Source organism: Pristiophorus japonicus, chromosome 11, assembly GCF_044704955.1.
Source record: "Pristiophorus japonicus isolate sPriJap1 chromosome 11, sPriJap1.hap1, whole genome shotgun sequence".
NCBI classification, from domain to species: Eukaryota; Metazoa; Chordata; class Chondrichthyes; family Pristiophoridae; genus Pristiophorus; species Pristiophorus japonicus.
The window spans coordinates 149,995,130-150,016,326 of NC_091987.1; the positions used below are offsets into that span (position 1 = coordinate 149,995,130).

The 21,197-nt window shown below is 48.0% G+C and overlaps 1 protein-coding gene and 1 pseudogene across 3 annotated transcripts in view; one reads left to right on the plus strand and one right to left on the minus strand.

Annotated features, from left to right (window-relative positions):
* Positions 1-21,197, minus strand: part of dgkh (diacylglycerol kinase, eta) — a 651,598-nt gene that overhangs the window by 428,070 nt on the left and 202,331 nt on the right. The window lies entirely within an intron of this gene.
* LOC139276542 (U2 spliceosomal RNA) lies at positions 792-1,029 on the plus strand (annotated as a pseudogene).

Sequence of the window (21,197 nt, forward strand, 5' to 3'; positions counted from 1 at the left end):
TCATTGAATGAGATGCAGACCTATAAATATATAGCAGATACAAACCAGCACATCACCACAGAGACATCACTTACAATGAATGATGAAGAAAAAGGCAAAGTAGCACAAGCATGCAAAAATTTGGCAGATGGAGTATAATGTTGGAAAGTGTGAGGTCATGCACTTTGGCAGAAAAAAAATCAAAGAGCAGGTTATTATTTAAATGGAGAAAGATTGCAAAGTGCTGCAGTACAGCGGGACCTGGGGGTACTTGTGCATGAAACACAAAAGGTTAGTATGCAGGTACAGCAGGTGATCAGGAAGGTCAATGGTATCTTGGCCTTTATTGCAAAGGGGATGGAATATAAAAGCAGGGAAGTCTTGCTACATTTATGCAGGGTATTGGTGAGGACACACCTGGAGTACTGCGTGTAGTTTTGGTTTCCATATATACGTAAGGATATACTTGCTTTGGAGGCAGTTCAGAGAAGGTTCACAAGGTTAATTCCGGGGATGAGGGGGTTGTCTTATGAGGAAAGGTTGAGTAGGTTGGGCCTCTGCTCATTGGAATTCAGAAGAATGAGAGGTGATCTTATCGAAACGTATTAAGATTATGAGGGGGCTTGACAAGGTGGATGCAGAGAGGATGTTTCCACTGATGAAGGAGACTAGAACTAGAGGGCACGATCTTAGAATAAGGGGCCGCCCATTTAAAACTGAGATGAGGAGGAATTTCTTCTCTCTGAGGGTTGTGGATCTGTGGAATTCGCTGCCTCAGAGAGCTGTGAAGCTGGGACATTGAGTCAATTTTAAACGCTTCTCGGCCTTTTGGCTAAGATCATGCGTAACTGACCTGACAGGGGAGTAACCATGACCCCAACGTGGTTCTACCTGGATCAGGAAGGTGATTCTCCTATGCTTTTTGGAAATAGGAGGTGGGTGGGGTGGCTTGACCCATCCACCTCCACGGAGGTGTGTGGGGGGCCTGACCCATCCACCTCCATGGCACGAACCTGGTATTGCAGTACTTCCAGGAACGGTGCAGTGGCTCTAGGCCTTTTGACTAAGAGCATTGGCGCAGAGTGATCCTTGATGTGTGCAAGGTGACTCTGGCGTTTGTGATTTGACAAAGAATTGGAAAGATTGGCAACGAATAAAAAAATTTTTTTTAAAAATTGAGTAAATTTAAAACAGAAATAGACAGTTTCTTAAATGATAAGGGAATAAGGGGTTATGGGGAGTGGGCGAGGAAGTGGAGCTGAGTCCATGATCAGATCAGCCATGATCTTATTGAATGGTGGAGCAGGCTCAAGGGGCCGTATGGCCTACTCCTGCTCCTATTTCTTATGGTCTTATGTCAAGTGATGGAAACAATAATTACCAAATAAAAACACATTTGGACAATCAAAAACAAAGACATATGGTGTATATGGTAACACACACAAAGACCTCAGACAGACAAAGCAGCACAAATATAAAACATATACAGGGCTTCTCATGAGCGGTGCTGCAAGAGATCTGGTATGGCACACTCTTCCTGTCTGTAATGTATTTGCTTCATGGGCTCTTTACTTAAGAATTCATAGCAATACATTGCTATTAAGAACTAGTTGGTTTATTAGCAAAGGTTTAACAATCACACTACACATTACCGGTTCATCCACCAGGCTCACAACCATCTGCCCCATCGTGGATCCCCCGAACCCAATGGGCTAGGGTTTTATTGAGTATTGTGAACATCACATAACTGGCTAAGCCACTCCCAAACCTGTGAGCGTACTCACAGGTACACACATTGGGCCCAAGTTTCCACACGATAAAAAACGGGCGCCCCTCCGAGCTGGGCACCCGTTTTTCGCGCCTAAAAAAAACCTCGCAATTCTGGAGCATTCTGCAGCTCCTTGTCTGCCTGGCACGGCGCCCAGGGGGGGCGGAGCCTACACTCGCGCCGATTTTGTAAGTGGGAGGGGGCTGGTATTATTTAAATTACTTTTTTTCCTGCCGGCAACGCTGCGCGTGCGCGTTGGAGCGTTCGCGCATGCTCAGTGTGAAAGAAACATTGGCACTCGGCCATTTTTGTAGTTCTTTGTAGCTGTTTAATTTTTGAACATTTTTTAATAAAAGCACATTGCCATCAGCAAATCAGCACTGAGGCTTCTTGCAACGTTTTCACTGTCTCCTTCCCCCCCCCCCCCCCGCGGGAACAAAACGGCTGCACCATTCTCCCTGCCTGAAGCACTTTCACACAGGTAGGAAGATGGTTTATTTAATCTTTTCTTTGCTTATAAATTTTTATTCAGGTTGGATTTATTTGTATAATATTTGTAGAAGTATAAATAAGGATTTATTGTAGAATTTAATGACTTCCCTCCCCCCCCCACCTCGTTCTGGACGCCTAATTTGTAACCTGCGCCTGATTTTTTAATGTGTAGAACAGGTTTTTTCAGTTCTACAAAATCTTCACTTGCTCCATTCTAAGTTAGTTTGGAGTACGTTTTCACTGTGGAAACTTTCAAATCAGGCGTCAGTGGCCGGACACGCCCCCTTTTGAAGAAAAAATTCTGTTCCAAAGTAGAACTGTTCTACCTGACTAGAACTGCAGAAACAAAAATGTGGAGAATTGCGATTTCTAAGATAGTCCGTTCTCCACCAGTTGCTCCTAAAAATCAGGCGCGAATCATGTGGAAACTTGGGCCCATAGTCACTGCCGCATGTCCTGTGCCATAAGTTTTGAGTAATGCTTTCATGTCTAATTTAGAATTTAAAAATCCAATTTCAACATTTATAATGGAGGAACCAGTCACTATATCAGTACACTTTGGTCACATCCCAATTAAATCGTTACTTTTTCCCCCTCGTTAACTGAAATATTTAATGACAAAAAATAAGGGTTTAAATAAAATGTTAAACATTTAAGTTATGTATTTCACAACATCATCGCCTTTGAAGTCAGAAGGTCATGAGTTCAAGCCTCACTCCAGAGATATAGGCTCAAAATCTAGGCTGACACGCCCAGTGCGGTGCTGAGGGAGTTCTGCACTGTCGGAGGTGCCGTCTTTCAGATGAGACGTTAAACCGAGGCCCGGTCTGCCCTCTCAACTGGACATAAACGATCCAGTGGCACTATTTCGAATAAGAGCAGAGGAGTTATCGCTGGTGTCCTGGCCAATGTTTATCCCTCAATCAACATAACAAAAAACCCCAGATTATCTGGTCATTATCACATTGCTGTTTGTGGGAGCTTGCTGTGCGCAAATTGGCTACTGCGGTTCCCACGTTACAACAGTGACTACACTCCGTAAGTACTTCATTGGCTGTAAAGCGCTTTGAGACGTCCGGTGGACGTGAAAGGTGCTATATAAATACAAGACTTTCTTTCTTTTGATCGTATCCAGGTTTTTCTCTGGAGAGCTACAATTTACTCGGTTTCCAAAATGTAAACATTAACACAAAACGGAGGATGATATAGCTCAGAGTGTCAATGTCTCAACACATAGTAATTGTCTGGCAGCACAGCATCCATGAGTGTCAATTTGGCACCAAGCTGTGTGAAAAATAAGTGGGGGAAAAGAAATGTCTCAATGTCTGGCGCATCAACAGAAGGTCCTTTGAACATACTGTGTGATTGTGATTGTGATACCAGATGGCTGTCAGTGGAGACACATGGCTGTAATCCAGATGTGCACTCAAGATGATGTCAGGAATTGCAATGGTGACGATGAAGTGCTTTGTCACTTTCAACACTGGATGTACTGGTCGCCTGAGGAAGAGAGTGTTTGAAGACCAGGCCCTCAAATCTGGCACCAAGCTCATGGTCTATAGAGCTGTAGTGATACCCGCCCTCCTGCACGGCTCAGAGACATGGACCATGTACAAATCGCTGGAGAAATACCACCAACTATGTCTCCGCAAGATCTTGTAAATCCCTTGGGAGGACAGACGCACTAACGTCAGTGTTCTCGACCTGGCCAACATCCCCAGCATCGAAGCACTGATCACACGCGGCCAGCTCCGTTGGGCGGGCCACATTGTTCGCATGCTCGACACAAGATTTCAAAGCAAGCGCTCTACTCAGAACTCCTACACAGCAAGCGAGCCCCAGGTGGGCAGAGGCAATGTTTCAAGGACACCCTCAAAGCCTCCCTGATAAAGTGCAACATCCCCACCGATACCTGGGAGTCCCTGGCCAAAGACCACCCTAAGTGGAGGAAGTGCATCCAGGAGGGCGCTGAGCACCTCGAGTCTCATTGTCGAGAACATGCAGCAAACAAGCGCAGGCAGCGGAAAGAGCGTGCGGCAAGCCTGTCCCACCCACCCCTTCCCTCAACGACTATCTGTCCCACCTGTGACCGGGATTGTAATTCCCGTATTGAACTCACTTTTAGAGTGGAAGCAAGTCTTCCTCCATTCCGAGGGACTGCCTATGATGATGATGGATGGACTGTTGGGTGAATTCATCAATCCGATGCTCCAGAATGAGAGTCCGAGCTGTAATTCACCACTTGCAATCTTGCATTTATATACCGTAGGGTGAATTCACCAATCCAGTGTGTTCAATGGAGTGCTATGATTAAAGTTACAATGCTCAGGAGAATCCACCCTACAGTTTCTTTTATTCATTCACAGGATGTGGGCATTGCATGCAAGGCCAGCAGTTATTGCCCTTGAGAAAGTGGTGGTAAGTCAACCACATTGCTGTGGGTCTGGAGTCATGTATAGGCCCAGACCGGGTAAGGGCGGCAGATTTCCTTCCCTAAAGGACATTAGTAAACCAGATGGGTTCTTACAGCAATCTGGTAGTTTTATGGTCACCATTACTGAAAGCTGCTTTTTATTCCAGATTTATTCATTAACTGAATTTAAATTCTCCAGCTGCAGTGGTGGGATTTACACTCATGTCTTCAGAACTAGAACATTTCATTCATTTTGCTTCCAAGTTCTGCCCTTCCCTCACTTTCACATGGCCCATCTCTGACTCTTCCCCTTCCCTTCCTCGACTTCTCTGTCTCCATCTCTGGGAATGGACTATTGACAAACATTCAATATAAGCCCACTGACTCCCACAGATACCTGGACTACACTTCCTCCCAAACCGCTTCCTGTCAGGACTCAATTCCATTCTCCCAGTTTCTCCGTCTCAGTTCTGAAGACGCCACCTTCCACACTCGTGCTTCCGATATGTCTTCCTTTTCCTCAACGAGGATTCCCCTCCGCCGTGGTTAAAATGGCCCTCGACCGTGTCCGTTGTATTTCCTGCACCTCTGCTCTCACTCCTTCTCCCATCCCTCCCAGAACCATGACAGGATTTGCCTTGTCCTCACCTTTCACCCCACCAGCCTCCATGTTCAACGGATGTTCGTCCGCCATTTCCGCCACCTCCAGCGCGATCTCACCACCAATCACTTCTTCCCCTCTCCTCCCCTCTCAGCATTCCGAAGGGACCATTCCCTCCACGACACCCCGGTCCACTCCTCAATCACTCCCAGCACCCCTTCCCCTCCCCACGGCACCTTCCCGTGCAAGTTCAGGAGATGCAACACCTGCCCTTTTACCTCCTCCCTTCCCACCGTCCAGGGCCTAAACACTCCTTCCAGGTGAAACAGCAATTTACTTGTACTTCTTGCAATTTAGTATACTGTATTCACTGCTCACAATGTGGTCTCCTCTATGTTGGGGAGACCAAACACAGATTGGGTGATCGCTTTGCAGAGCACCTCCGTTCAGTCCGTAAGTGTGACCCTGAGCTTCCGGTCGCCTGTCACTTTAATTCTCTGCTCCACTCCCACTCTGACCTCTCCGTCCTCGGCCTCCTCCACTGTTCCAATGAAGCTCAACGCAAGCTCGAGGAACAACACCTCATCTTTCGTTTAGGCCCTTTACAGCCTCAAGTTCTGGACTCAAGTTCAACAATTTCAGACCATAACCTCTGCTCATATATTTTCCCCACGACTGCTGTTGCTGATTCTGCGACCTCCATTTACACCCTATCTAGACTCATCTTTAGTTTCTTAACTTGCCCCACTACCATCTCCTTTTGCCTTGCACCATCATCCCTTTTGTCTCTCTAATCTCTCCTGCCTTCCGCCCTATCACAGACCTTTCCTTTTGTTCCTTCTCCTCCTCCCCCCGCCATTTCCCCTGCATTTGTTTAAAAACCTGTTACATCTCTAACTTTTTCCAGTTGTGACGAAGGGTCGTCGACCTGAAATGTAACCCTGTTTCTCTCCCCACAGATGCTGCCTGACCCGCTGCGTGTTTGCAGCATTTTCTGGTTTTATTTCAGATTTCCGGCATCTGCTTCATTTTGCTTTTGTATTAGCCCTCTTCCGATTGGCCTGGAGCTCACGTCAATCACCCGGGTAGTGTGCGCTGAGCACACACGGGCGGTGTCAGCTGGCGGAGACACAGCAGGAAAGAGGTGTGGAGGGAGCGGCTTCATAAACCAGGGGACTGGTTCCTGGGTTCGCACCGGCCGGAAAGCACCAGTGTAAGCGCTAAACTCTGGGAGCAACAAACAGCGAGTGCTGGGAACTCTCAGGGAGCGTCTGTAAATACTGGAGAAATGGTGACAGGTCAGGGAGCGTCTGTAAATAAAGGAGCAACAGTGACAGTTCATCCTCAAAGCCTCCCTGATAAAGTACAACATCCCCAGCGACACCTGGGAGTCCCTGGCCAAAAACCGCCCTAAGTGGAGGAAGTGCATCAGGGAGGGCGCTGAGCACCTCGAGTCTCATCGCCGAGAGCATGCAGAGACCAAGCGCAGGCAGCGGAAAGAGCGTGCGGCAAACCTGTCCCACCCACCCCTTCCCTCAACAACTGTCTGTCCCACCTGTCCCACCTTGTATTGGACTGTTCAGCCACCTAAGGACTCATTTTAAGAGTGGAAGCAAGTCTTCCTCGATTCCGAGGGACTCCCCATGAAAACGATGTAAATGAAGGGAAATGGTAACTGGTCAGGGCCAGTTCCTCACACATTCCACACTTGTTCTCCGAGCCACGGTATAGCCAACCGTAAACATAACATCTTAACTGTAACCCGGATCCCTATCCCAGACCAGTAACTGTAACATCCTAGCATCGAAGCACTAATGTAATCCCAAATCCCAACCCCTAACCATAACACCCTGACCATAGTCCTAGCCTCTATATGTTTAATTGTATAACTCATTTTTATAAAGAAAAAAATACTTGTGGTGTGTTACAGGGTGTTCGTGGAACTTTTACAACATGGCCGGGGGGGGGGGGGAGGGGGGCCTCAGAAGCAAAAAGATTTGAGAACCACTGTGGTGGATGACGGTTGCCATTCTCAAATTTAGAGGGATGTGACCATTTAAAGGCAAGTGGCTGCAAATATTGTTTTAGACTTCATAAACGCTCAAAATGAATTTGAAATATTTATCAACTTTGGCAAAGGCTGTGGGAAGCAGGAGCAGGGGAAGAGGGGAAGGAAGAGGGGAAGAGTGGAGGAGGGGAGGAGGAGAGGAGGAGAGGAGGAGAGGAGGAGAGGAGGGGAGGAGGGGAGGAGGGGAGGAACCGAAACAACGAAATGTGAAACGGGGTCTCTGAACAAGTGACGGAACAATGCCACACCTTGGACACAGGCATCATCAGGTTAGGTTCCTTTGCACACAAATAACCATTTCATGACCAACAAGAATAATGAGGATTAAGGTGTTATCATGACGTAAAGCTGCAGAAGTAGACCATGTCAAGACAACAACTAGTTAGTTATGTTTAAGCAGCACTTCTAGTGGGAAAAGAAGTCACAAACAAACATCTCTTGATGAACCCGACGCGGAAGCTTTGATCTTCCGTGAAGCCTCTGGACAACCCTTAAGCGCATCGATCATCACCATCGGTGGTCCCTCGAACGAGGATGACTTGCTTCCACGAGTTCACAGATGTTTCAATGAAGGACATAATGTTCCAGTCCTGAACTCCAGGTGGAAGATGCCTGTGAGTGGATTTTTTTAATGTGTGGTGACCGTTGCACACCAGCCACCGCACAGGTTTGACAGAGCTAGGTCTTGGTCCAGTGGCAAGGGTTAACCAGGATGACTGGAGACCTGCTCTGCTGCACGGACCTAGTGAGCACACACATCGCAGTGTAGGCTGGTTCCCCTAGCCCCCATTTACTGGTGCCCCTCCCCTAGCGCCCATTTACTGGTGCCCCTCCCCTATCCCACATTTACTGGTGCTCCTCCCCTATCCCCCATTTACTGGTGCCCCTCTCTAACCCCATTTACTGGTGCCCCTCTCTAACCCCCATTTACTGGTGCCCCTCCTCTATCCCCCATTTACTGGTGCCCCTCTCTATCCCCCATTTACTGGTGCCCCTCCCCTATCCCCCATTTACTGGTGCCCCTCTCTATCCCCCATTTACTGGTGCCCCTCTCTATCTCCCATTTACTGGTGCCCCTCCCCTATCTGCTTTTGCAAAGCACCTTGTGGTGATCCACACATACCACGGCACAGGCAGATACTTGAGGCACAAATGTCGAAGTAAAATCTCTCCAGTGAGTGACTGAACACCCAGAACACACCATAGAAGGAGGCCATTTCGGCACATTGTGGCCGCGCCGGCCGACAAAGAGCTACCCAGCCTAATCCCACTTTCCAGCTCTCGGTCCGTAGCCCTGTAGATTACGGCACCACATTACTGGAAAGATGAGATCACACGAGAGAGGGTGCAGAGAACATTTACGACGATGTTGCCAGGACTGGAGAATTTTGCTATGAGAAAAGATTTGATAGGCCGGATTGTTTTCTTTGGAACAGAAGAGGCTGAGGGGAGACTTAATTGAGATGTATAAAATGATGAGGGGTAGATAGAGTGGATAGGACGGACCCATTTCCCTGAGCAGAGGGGTCAACAACCAGGGCGCATAGATTTAAAGTAATTGGTAGGCGGTTTAGAGGGGATTTGAGGGAAAATGTCTTCACCCAGAGGGTGGTGGGGGTCTGGAACTCAAGCATATCCAAGTACTTTTAAAAAATGGTGAGGGTTTCTGCCTCTACCACTCTTTCAGGCTTTTAGTCCCAGTAATTTCTGAAGTACATTTTTTTAACTGATATTAATTACTTTAAGTTCCTCACTCTCATTAGCCCCTTAGTTACCCATTATGTTTGGTATGTTTTTTGTGTCTTCTACTGTGAAGACAGATACAAAATATTTATTTAAAGTCTCTGCCATTTTCTTATTCCCCATATAATTTCTCCCGTCTCAGCCTCTAAGGGACATAAGAACATAAGAATTAGGGGCAGGAGTAGACCATTTGGCCTCTCGAGCCTGCTCCACCATTCAATGAAATCATGGCTGATCTTTGACCTCAACTCCACTTTCCTGCACTATCTCCATATCCCTTCATTCCCTTAATATTCAAAAATCTATCGATCTCTGTCTTGAATATACCCAAAGACTGAGCCTCCACTGCCCTCTAGGGTAGAGAATTCAAAGATTCACCACCCTCTGAGTGAAGAAGTTTTTCCTCATGTCAGTCCTAAATGGCCGACCCCTTGTCCTGAGACTGTGATCCCTGGTTCTAGACTCCCCAGCCAGGGGAAACATCCTCCCTGCATCTGCCTGGACCCAATCTTACTTTTGCTACTCTCTTCCTTTTTGCATACTTGTGGAAGCTCTTATAATCTGTTTCTTTATTTCTTGCTAGTTTACTCTCATATTCTATTTTCTCCCTTTTCCTCAATTCTTTGGTCATCCTTTGCTGAATTCTAAAGCTCGCCCAATCCTCAGGCTTACTACTATTCTTCGTAACATTATAAGCCTCTTCATTTAATTAGTGACAGATATATCACTTTTCCCGTGAAATTTTTAATTTCTCAATGGAAAGTATATTCGTTGAGAATTTTGGAATATTTCTTTAAATATTTGCCACTGCTTATTTACCATCATACCTTTTAATCTAATTTCCATCTACCTTAGCTAGTATGCTCCCCCCATACCTATGTAAACACCTTTATTTAAGTTTAAGGCTCGTTTCTGACTGAAATAGTTCACTCTCAAACCCAATGAGACATTTTATTATGATCCTTCTTCTATGAGATTACTAATTAACCCTGTTTCATGACACAAGCCAAACTCTAAAAAGCCAATTCCCTGGTTGGTTCCATAATGTATTGTTCTAGGATACTGTCCCAAATGCATTCCATGAACTCGTCCTCCAGACTACCTTCATCAATTTGATTTGTCCACTCTATATGAAGATTAAAGTCCCCCATGATTATTGTATTACCTTTGTTACAAGCTCCTATTATTTGTTGATTAATACTCTGTCAAATGGTATGGCTTCCTTTGCACCACCCGTTAGTCCTCTGGGGGGGGGGGGGGAGGAGGCGATAACAGGGGGCTACAGGCTCTGCGACCGGGTGCGGAGAGAGTAGCAACACCCCCGAACTTGCCCATCAGGTTAGCGGTGGCGATAAACCCGAATGCCACGATCTCCTGCGCCCCGGAGATTGTGACATCATCCACTGAACAGCGCACCGGTACACGGCAACACCGGCAGCAACAGGAGGAGGCGCTGTAGATTTGGCCGGCAGCTTGGGGAGCGGTATTTAAAGGGATCTCCGGTGAGGTAAGTGACAAATCTTTTACCAACCCTCTGTGCAATTTTTAAAATCTTTCCTTCGACCGCGATTAATCAGCCCTGCTCTGTGCTCGAGAAATACCACCAGCAATTTCTCCGCAAGATCCTACAAATCCTCTGCGAGGACAGACACACCAATGTCAGCCATCCTCGACCAGGCCAACGTCCCCAGCATTGAAGCACTGACCACACTCTATCAGCTCCGCTGGGCAGGCCACATTGTTTGCATGCCAGACACGAGACTCCCAAAGCAAGCGCTCTACTCGGAACTCCTTCACAGCAAACGAGCCAAAGGTGGGCAGAGGAAACGTTACAAGGACACCCTCAAAGCCTCCCTGATAAAGTGCGACATCCCCACTGTCCCTGGCCAAAGACCACCCTAAGTGGAGGAAGTGCATCCGGGAGGGCGCTGAGCACCTCGAGTCTCATCGCCGAGAGCATGCAGAAACCAAGCGCAGGCAGCGGAAAGAGCATGCGGCAAACCAGTCCCACCCTCCCTTTCCCTCAACGACTGTCTGTCCCACCTGTGACAGGGACTGTGATTCTCGTATTGGACTGTTCAGCCACCTAAGGACTCATGTTAAGAGTGGAAGCAAGTCTTCCTCGATTCCGAGGGACTGCCTATGATGATGATGACTGTGTTCGAGTACTTCGAGCTGACCATCGCGGATCGCGCCTGCCTTCGGCGAGTAGGGGAGTCGAATTCTTGCAGAGTCTGCAGCCATGGCTCTTCCCTTTAAGGGAGCCTGTGATATCGGCAGCGCTGCACTGGACATTGTGCAGCGCTCTGCCGCTACCGCCTCTCTTGCCTGGTTTTAGCGTTCGTGTATTCAGGTAAAGAGCCTTTAGTTTCAACCTTTCACCATTATTCTCTGCTTTCACCTTATTCGCTGATGCACTTTTACCGTTAAACTCTCTGGGGCCGAAATTCACCCCCACACGAAACGGCTTGCACAGTCCGCTCCTGAAGTGTTTTTTCCGCCGCGTCGGGTGAGGTTGCCCCTTCCAGTAAATTCAGCTCTTTGTCTTTTCAGGCGGACCGGAAGTAGGTCATATTGGGGGTGGAGGTCGGGTGGTGAGCAGATCGCCAACAAGAGGAAGTGGAGGCGGGACGCGGTTACTGCCGCTGATGACATGACCACTGGTGTGGGTCACCACAGCTCTCTCCTTAACCATAGAAACATAAAAACATAGAAAATAGGTGCTGGAGTAGGCCATTCGGCCCTTCTAGCCTGCACCACCATTCAATAAGTTCATGGCTGAACATGCAACTTCAGTACCCCATTCCTGCTTTCTCGCCATACACCTTGATCCTCCTAGTAGTAAGGACTTCATCTAACTCCTTTTTGAATATATTTAGTGAATTGGCCTCAACAACTTTCTGTGGTAGAGAATTCCACAGGTTCACCACTCTCTGGGTGAAGAAGTTTCTCCTTATTTCGGTCCTAAATGGCTTACCTCTTATCCTTAGACTGTGTCCCCTGGTTCTGGACTTCCCCAACATTGGGAACATTCTTCCTCCATCTAACCTGTCTAAACCCGTCAGAATTTTAAACGTTTCTATGAGGTCCCCTCTCATTCTTCTGAACTCCAGTGAATACAAGCCCAGTTGATCCAGTCTTTCTTGATAGGTCAGTCCCGCCATCCCGGGAATCAGTCTGGTGAACCTTCGCTGCACTCCCTCAATAGCAAGATTGTCCTTCCTCAGGTTAGGAGACCAAAACTCCAGGTTTGGCCTCACCAATGCCCTGTACAACTGTAGCAACACCTCCCTGCCCCTGTACTCAAATCCCCTCACTATGAAGGCTAACATGCCATTTGCTTTCTTAACCGCCTGCTGTACCTGCATGCCAACCTTCAATGACTGATGTACCATGACACCCAGGTCTCGTTGCACCTCCCCTTTTCCTAATCTGTCACCATTCAGATAATAGTCTGTCTCTCTGTTTTTACCACCAAAGTGGATAACCTCACATTTATCCACATTATACTTCATCTGCCATGCATTTGCCCACTCACCTAACCTATCCAAGTCGCTCTGCAGCCTCATAGCATCCTCCTCGCAGCTCACACTGCCACCCAATTTAGTGTCATCCGCAAATTTGGAGATACTACATTTAATCCCCTCGTCTAAATCATTAATGTACAGTGTAAACAGCTGGGACCCCAGCACAGAACCTTGCGGTACCCCACTAGTCACTGCCTGCCATTCTGAAAAGTCCCCATTTACTCCTACTCTTTGCTTCCTGTCTGACAACCAGTTCTCAATCCATGTCAGCACACTACCTCCAATCCTATGTGCTTTAACTTTGCACATTAATTTCTTGTGTGGGACCTTGTCGAAAGCTTCTGAAAGTCCAAATACACCACATCAACTGGTTCTCCCTTGTCCACTCTACTAGAAACATCCTCAAAAAATTCCAGAAGATTTGTCAAGCATGATTTCCCTTTCACAAATCCATGCTGACTTGGATCTATCATGTCACCTCTTTCCAAATGCACTGCTATGACATCCTTAATAATTGATTCTATCGTTTTATCCACTACCGATGTCAGGCTGACTGGTCTATAATTCCCTGTTTTCTCTCTCCCTCCTTTTTTAAAAAGTGGGGTTACATTGGCTACCCTCCACTCCATAGGAACTGATCCAGAGTCAATGGAATGTTGGAAAATGACTGTCAATGCATCCGCTATTTCCAAGGCCACCTCCTTAAGTACTCTGGGATGCAGTCCATCAGGCCCTGGGGATTTATCGGCCTTCAATCCCATCAATTTCCCCAACACAATTTCCCGACTAATAAGAATTTCCCTCAGTTCCTCCTCCTTACTAGACCCTTGTTGAAGTTCATCCATGCGGTCTCTAAATGTCTACCATTCCACAGTCAACCCCTTAAGTATCATTCGCCAATCTATCCTAGCCAATTCACGCCTCATACCTTCAAAGTTAGCCTTCTTTAAGTTCTGGACCATGGTCTCTGAATTAACTGTTTCATTCTCCATCCTAATGCAGAATTCCACCATATTATGGTCACTCTTCCCCAAGGGGCCTCGCACAACGAGATTGCTAATTAATCCTCTCTCATTACACAACACCCAGTCTAAGATGGCCTCCCCCCCTAGTTGGTTCCTCGACATATTGGTCTAGAAAACCATCCCTTATGCACTCCAGGAAATCCTCCTCCACCGTATTGCTTCCAGTTTGGTTAGCCCAATCTATGTGCATATTAAAGTCACCCATTATAACTGCTGCACCTTTATTGCATGCACCCCTAATTTCCTGTTTGATGCCCTCCCCAACATCACTACTACTGTTTGGAGGTCTGTACACAACTCCCACTAATGTTTTTTGCCCTTTGGTGTTCTGCAGCTCTACCCATATAGATTCCACATCATCCAAGCTAATGTCCTTCTTAACTATTGCATTAATCTCCTCCTTAACCAGCAATGCTACCCCACCTTCTTTTCCTTTTATTCTATCCTTCCTGAATGTTGAATACCCCTGGATGTTGAGTTCCCAGCCCTGATCATCCTGGAGCCACGTCTCTGTAATTCCAATTACATCATATTTGTTAACATCTATTTGCACAGTTAATTTATCCACCTTATTACAGATACTCCTTGCATTAAGACACAAAGCCTTCAGGCTTGTTTTTTTAATACCCTTTGTCCTTTTAGAATTTTGCTGTACAATGGCCCTTTTTGTTCTTTGCCTTGGGTTTCTCTGCCCTCCACTTTTCCTCATCTCCTTTCTGTCTTTTGCTTTTGTCTCCTTTTTGTTTCCCTCTGTCTCCCTGCATTGGTTCCCATCCCCCTGCCATATTAGTTTAACTCCTCCCCAACAGCACTAGCAAACACTCCCCCTAGGACATTGGTTCCGGTCCTGCCCAGGTGCAGACCGTCCGGTTTATACTGGTCCCATCTCCCCCAGAACCGGTTCCAATGCCCCAGGAATTTGAATCCCTCCTTGCTGCACCACTGCTCAAGCCACGTGTTCATCTGTGCTATCCTGCGATTCCTACTCTGAGTAGCACGTGGCATTGGTAGAAATCCCGAGATTACTACTTTTGAGGTCCTACTTTTTAATTTAGCTCCTAGCTCCTTAAATTTGTTTCGTAGGACCTCATCCCGTTTTTTACCTATGTCGTTGGTACCAATGTGCACCACGACAACTGGCTGTTCTCCCTCCCTTTTTAGAATGTCCTGCACCCGCTCCGAGACATTCTTGACCCTTGCACCAGGGAGGCAACATACCATCCTGGAGTCTCGGTTGCAGCCGCAGAAACGCCTATCTATTCCCCTTATAATTAAATCCCCTATCACTATCGCTCTCCCACTCTTTTTCCTGCCCTCCTGTGCAACAGGGCCAGCCACGGTGCCATGAACTTGGCTGCTGCTGCCCTCCCCTGATGAGTCATCCCCCCAACAGTACCCAAAGCAGTATATCTGTTTTGCAGGGGGATGACCACAGGGGACTCCTGCACTATCTTCCTTGCACTGCTCTTCTTGCTGGTCTTCCATTCCCTATCTGGCTGTGGACCCTTTCCCTGCAGTACGACCAACTCGCTACACGTGCTACTCACGTCATTCTCAGCATCGTGGATGCTCCAGAGTGAATCCACCCTCAGCTCCAACTCCGCAACACGGTCCGTCAGGAGCTGGAGGCGGATACACTTCCCGCACACGTAGTCATCAGGAACACTGGTGTCATCCCTGAGTTTCCACATGGTACAGGAGGAGCATATCACGTGACCGAGCTCTCCTGCCATGACTTAACCCTTAGATAAGCAACAACAATGCTAAAGTTTACTCACTGTTATAGAAGAGAAAAAAGAAAACTACTCACCAATCACCAGCCAATCACTTACCCCCTTGGCTGTGACGTCACCTTTCTGTTTCTTTCTACTTCTTTTTTGCCTTCTCCCTGTAGCTGCACCGGCTTGCCTTTTATAGGCCTCTCCACGCACCTCCTCGACGCTGCTCCCGATTGTCGCCGACACTGGGCCCCGGACTCCCTGCTGTGCCTTTTATAGGCCTCTCCACGCACCTCCTCGACGCTGCTCCCGATTGTCGCCGACACTGGGCCCCGGACTCACTGCTGTGCCTTTTATAGGCCCCTCCACGCACCTCCTCGACGCTGCTCCCGACTGCCGACGACGCTGGGCCCCGGACTCCCTGCTGTGCCTTTTATAGGCCTCTCCACGCACCTCCTCGACGCTGCTCCCGATTGTCGCCGACGCTGGGCCCCGGACTCCCTGCTGTGCCTTTTATAGGCCTCTCCACGCACCTCCTCGACGCTGCTCCCGATTGTCGCCGACGCTGGGCCCCGGACTCCCTGCTGTGCCTTTTATAGGCCTCTCCACGCACCTCCTCGACGCTGCTCCCGATTGCCGCCGACACTGGGCCCCGGACTCACTGCTGTGCCTTTTATAGGCCTCACCACACACCTCCTCGACGCTGCTCCCGACTGCCGCCGACACTGGGCCCCGGACTCCCTGCTGTGCCTTTTATAGGCCTCTCCACGGACCTCCTCGACGCTGCTCCCGACTGCCGCCGACACTGGGCCCCGGACTCCCTGCTGTGCCTTTTATAGGCCTCTCCACGCACCTCCTTGACACTGCTCCCGACTGCCGCCGACACTGGGCCCCGGACTCCCTGCTGTGCCTTTTATAGGCCTCTCCACGCACCTCCTTGACACTGCTCCCGACTGCTACCGACGCTACTAATTAACCAATTATGCCCTTGGGGTGACAGGCTGCCTGTTGGCAGTCCAGCCGAACCCGGGGGCATAACTGTCGGCCCGATCTGGCAGTCGGCCGACAAAAAAAAACATGCGGCCGCAGCAGTGCGCCCTCCGCTTGAAGGGCCGCCGCGCTGCCGTGGCTCGCACACTGACACCAAGGTGCACCGACAGATAAAGCTGTCGGAGGCACCGCACGGCGGATCAACGATTTATGGAGCAAAATTTGGCTGGAGGTGCGGGAGATTGGCGGTGTGCTCTTTGATGACGCACTTAGGAGGGGTCAGCAGCAGCGGGGCGGAAGTGGGGACCGGGGTGAACTTCAACTGGCGGCGGCCATTCGACCGCAAATCGGCGGCTACTGGGCTCCACCGCTGGGCTGCCGCTTTCTGGCGGTAAGAAGCCTTTCGGGAGGCCGAATCCCAGCCCCTCTGTCTCTTCCTGTCACACTCTGCTTATCTTTACCCAAATCACTACACTGCTCCATTGTCTTGACTTTTCTCTCAAAATTTCTAAATATCCCCTCACCTGACCACCCCCCACTAATTAGTTTAAAACCCTCTCTACAGCCCGAGTTATTTGATTGGCCAGGACCCTAGTCCCAGCACGGTCTAAGTGGAGGCCCTTCCAAAGGAACAGCTCCCTCTTACCCTAATGCTGGTGCCAGTGTCCCATTAATGAAAACCCCAGTCTCCCACCACTCCACTCTTTGATCCACGCAGTTAACTATCTGGTCTGCGTATCCCCATGTCATTTTGCGCATGGCTCAGGTAACAATCGAGTGATTATTACCTTTAAGGCTCTGCTCTTTAATTTGGAACCGAGCTCCTCAAACTATCTCAGCAGAGCCTCATTCCTAGTCCTACCTATGTCGTTGGTTCCTACATGGACCACGACAACTGGATCCTCCCCCTCCCTCTCCAAGTTCTTCTCCAGCCACAAGGCGATGTCCTTAACCCTGGCACCTGGCAGGCAACTCAACCTTTGGAACTCCCGGTCACACCTGCAGAGAATAGTATCTATCCCCTTTACTATACTGTCTCCTACCACTACAACATTCCTTTTCACTCTCCCCCGCTTGAAGGGCCTACTGTACCATGGTGCTGTGGTCAGTTTGCCCATCCACCCTGCAGACATTGTCCTTATTCACACAGGCAGCAAGAACCTCATACCTGTTGGATAAGGGCAAAGGCTGAGGCTCCTCCAGCACTGCACCTGGAGTCCCCTTATTTCTACATGAAGCTTCTCTCTGAAACTCTATCAGAAGCTTCTTCAATATCTGATGGGGCAGAGAATTTGCCAGCAGTGACCTTCATGGTTTCTGAATTAACCTACAGTAAAAATGCCTTTCTTCCCCATCCTCCCATGTTAATGCCAACATCAATAATGATACCAAAAAAGCAGTAATCTGTTTATAGGAGTTAGAAATTCACACAGTTGAGGTCCTTTGGTTTTCAAAATGTCACCTCAACAACACCTCATAAGGAGTTAAAACAGAGCTGCTGAAAGGATGAGGGATCCATAAGACTCGGCTCACAAAACATCCTTTCGAAAAATTCTCCTTAAAGCAGAATGACTATTTCCTGAACTTTCGAAACTACGAATAGCGCAGCTGGGTTGGACCACAGGAACAGGCAGAGGCCATTCAACCCCTCAAACCTGTTCCCCCTTTCAATACATCATGTAAGGTTATCCACTTTGGCAGAAATAATAGAAAAACAAATTATAATTTAAATGGAGAAAAATTGCAAAGTGCTGCAGTACAGCGGGACCTGGGGGTCCTTGTGCGTGAAACACAAAAAGTTAGTATGCAGGTACAGCAAGTGATCAGGAAGGCAAATGGAATGTTGGCCTATATAGAGTAGAAAGGAGAGAAGTCCTGCTACAACTGTACAGAGTATTGGTAAGGCCACACCTGGAGTACTGCGTACAGTTTTGGTCTCAGTATTTAGGGAAGGATATACTTGCATTGGGGACTGTTCAGAGAAGGTTCACTAGGTTGATTCCAGACATTAGGGGGTTGCCTTATGAGGATAGGTTGAGTCGGTTGGAGTTCAGAAGAATGAGAGGTGATCTTATTGAAACTTATACGGTAATGAGGGGGCTCGACAAGGTGGATGCAGAGAGGATATTTCCACTCATAGGTGAAACTAAAACTAGGGGACATAGTCTTAGAATAAGGGGCCGCCCATTTAAAACTGAGATGAGGAGAAATTTCTTCTCTCAGAGGATTGTAAATCTGTGGAATTCTCTGTCCCAGAGAGCTGTGGAGGCTGGGTAATTGAATATATTTAAGGCGGAGATAGTCAGATTTTGGAGCGATAAGGGAGTAAAGGGTTATGGGGAGCGGGCAGGGAAGTGGAACTGAGTCCATGATCAGATCAGCCATGATCTTATTAAATGGTGGAGCAGGCTCGAGGGATCAAATGGCCAACTCCTGCTCCTATTTCTTATGTTCTTATGTTCTATGGTTGACCTGTATCTTAACTCCTTTTATCTGACTTGGTTCCATAAACCTTAATACCCTTGCTTAACAAACGTTCTTCTTTTCTGCTGAACTCACACCACCATTCAGTCGCAAAGGCTAGAGAAGCACGTGACAGACACAGTATCCAGTTCAGACCACAAGGGAATCCTATTGTTACACCCCAAGCTTACGCTACTGTGAGATTTGATTTTGGACAGTGTGGGAACACTCCTGATTGTAAGACACCTTAAGAGAGTAACCAATACTGCTCTACCTGAGAAAATATCTAAGGCAGCCCCGAAGCTTCTGATACCCAGCAACCAACAGGTCTTCCTGGCGGTGGGAATTAGTCAATCTGGCAGGTTTACACGGAGATTGTCATCACTCTGTAGCCTTGGGTAACCAGTAGCATATTTCACCTATAGGCACCAAATAACTGTAGCTCAAGAGATCTATTAAAACAGGCAGTGACTCCAACCTGCCAATCCTCCCATCCCATAGTCCTTCCTCCAAGAAGGTTGATTCTTGAGATGAAGGGGCTGTCTTATGAAGAAAGGTTGAGCAGGTTGGGTCTATACTCATTGGAGTTTAGAAGAATGAGAGATGGTCTTATTGAAGGTAGATGCAGAGAGGATGTTTCCCCTCATGGGGGAATCTAGAACTAGGGGCCATAGTTTCAGAATAAGGGGTCTCCCATTTAAAACAGAGATGAGGAGAAATGTCTTCTCTCTGAGGGTTGTAAATCTGTGGAATTCCCTGCCCCAGAGAGCTGTGGAGGATGGGTCATTGAATATATTTAAGGTGGAGACACAGATTTTTGAACAATAAGGGAGTCAAGGGTTATAGGGAGCGGGCAGGGAGGTGGAGTTGAGGCCAAGATCAGATCAGCCATGATCTTATTAAATAACAGAATAGACTCGAGGGGCCAAATGGCCAACTCCTGCTCCTATTTCTTAAGTTCTTATAAGAAGCATGCTAGCTCAACTCTGTGCCTTCCCCTGGAAGCTCACCCGAGATCAAGATCATCTCTAATGCAATTCTCACCAACCCATAATCTATCACTTTACAGCACAGCATGTCATCATCTTACATAAAGACATGCTGGAACTGATGATCAAGTCAGTTCACTGGCTTCTAGCGGAGTACTATACAAAGTTAAACAAGTATAGACTCGAAGACAGAAAAACCATCTTGTACTAACTAATGTGTCCTTTCACAGGAGTGAGCACAACACCTATCAAAACAATAAAGGAGTAGCTCTCACCTCTGAGTCAGGTCATGGGTTCAAGTCCCACTCCAGATACATAAATCTAGGCTGACACTCCAGGGCAATGCTGAGGGAGTGCTGCGCTGTTGGAGGTGCCGTCTTTTGGATGAGACGTTAAACCGAGGCACTGTCTGCCCTCTCAGATGGACGTAAATGATTCCAAGCATATATTTTAAAAGAAGAGCAAGAAATTCTCCCCGGTATCCTGGCCGATAGTTCTCTCTCAGCCAGTATCACAGAAACAAAGTATCTGGTCATTTATCACAATGCTGTTTGTGGGAGCTTGCTGTGTGCAAATTGGCTGCCGCATTTCCCACATTACAACAGTGACTTCACTTGGCTGTGAAGTGATTTGGGACATCCTGAGGTTGTGAAAAGTGGTGTATAAACGCTAGTCTTTCTTTAGAAGATAAATCTCAATACCCAATCCACCGTGGTCGCTCTTAATCAACATTAAGGTCAACGTCAGGTCTAGAATTGACATAAGGATTGGGTGAGCGCATGCGTCTGTGGGAAAGATGTGCACCGTCCTTTATTTCAAAGCTGTTTCTCCATTCAGTATTTGTCGAGAGCATGATATTGCCAGGATTTTTTCAGTCTCCAATTAGCAGCTGTACTCTTCACATTCCCAATTTGTAGTTAGATCCCTGTCACTCGATGTGATGTTTGCCGCCCGTTGGTTAGCCCTCCTATATGGCTCAGAGACATGAACCATATACAGTAGACACCTCAAATCGCTGGAGAAATGCCACCAGCGCTGCCTCCACAAGATGCTGCAAATCTCCTGGGAGGACAGACGCACCAACATTAGTGTCCTTGACCAGGCCAACATCCCCAGCATTGAAGCACTGACCACACTCGATCAGCTCCACTGGGCGGGTCACATTGTTCGCATGCCAGACTCGAGATTTCCAAAGCAAGTGCTCTACTCGGAACTCATACACGGCAAGCGAGCCCCAGGTGGGCAGAGGAAATGTTTCAAGGATACCCTCAAAACCTCCCTGATAAAGTGCAACATCCCCACTGACACCTGGGAGTCCCTGGCCAAAGACCGCCCTAAGTGGAGGAAGAGCATCCGGGAGGGCGCTGAGCACCTCAAGTCTCATCGGCGAGAGCATGCAGAAACCAAGCGCAGGCAGCGGA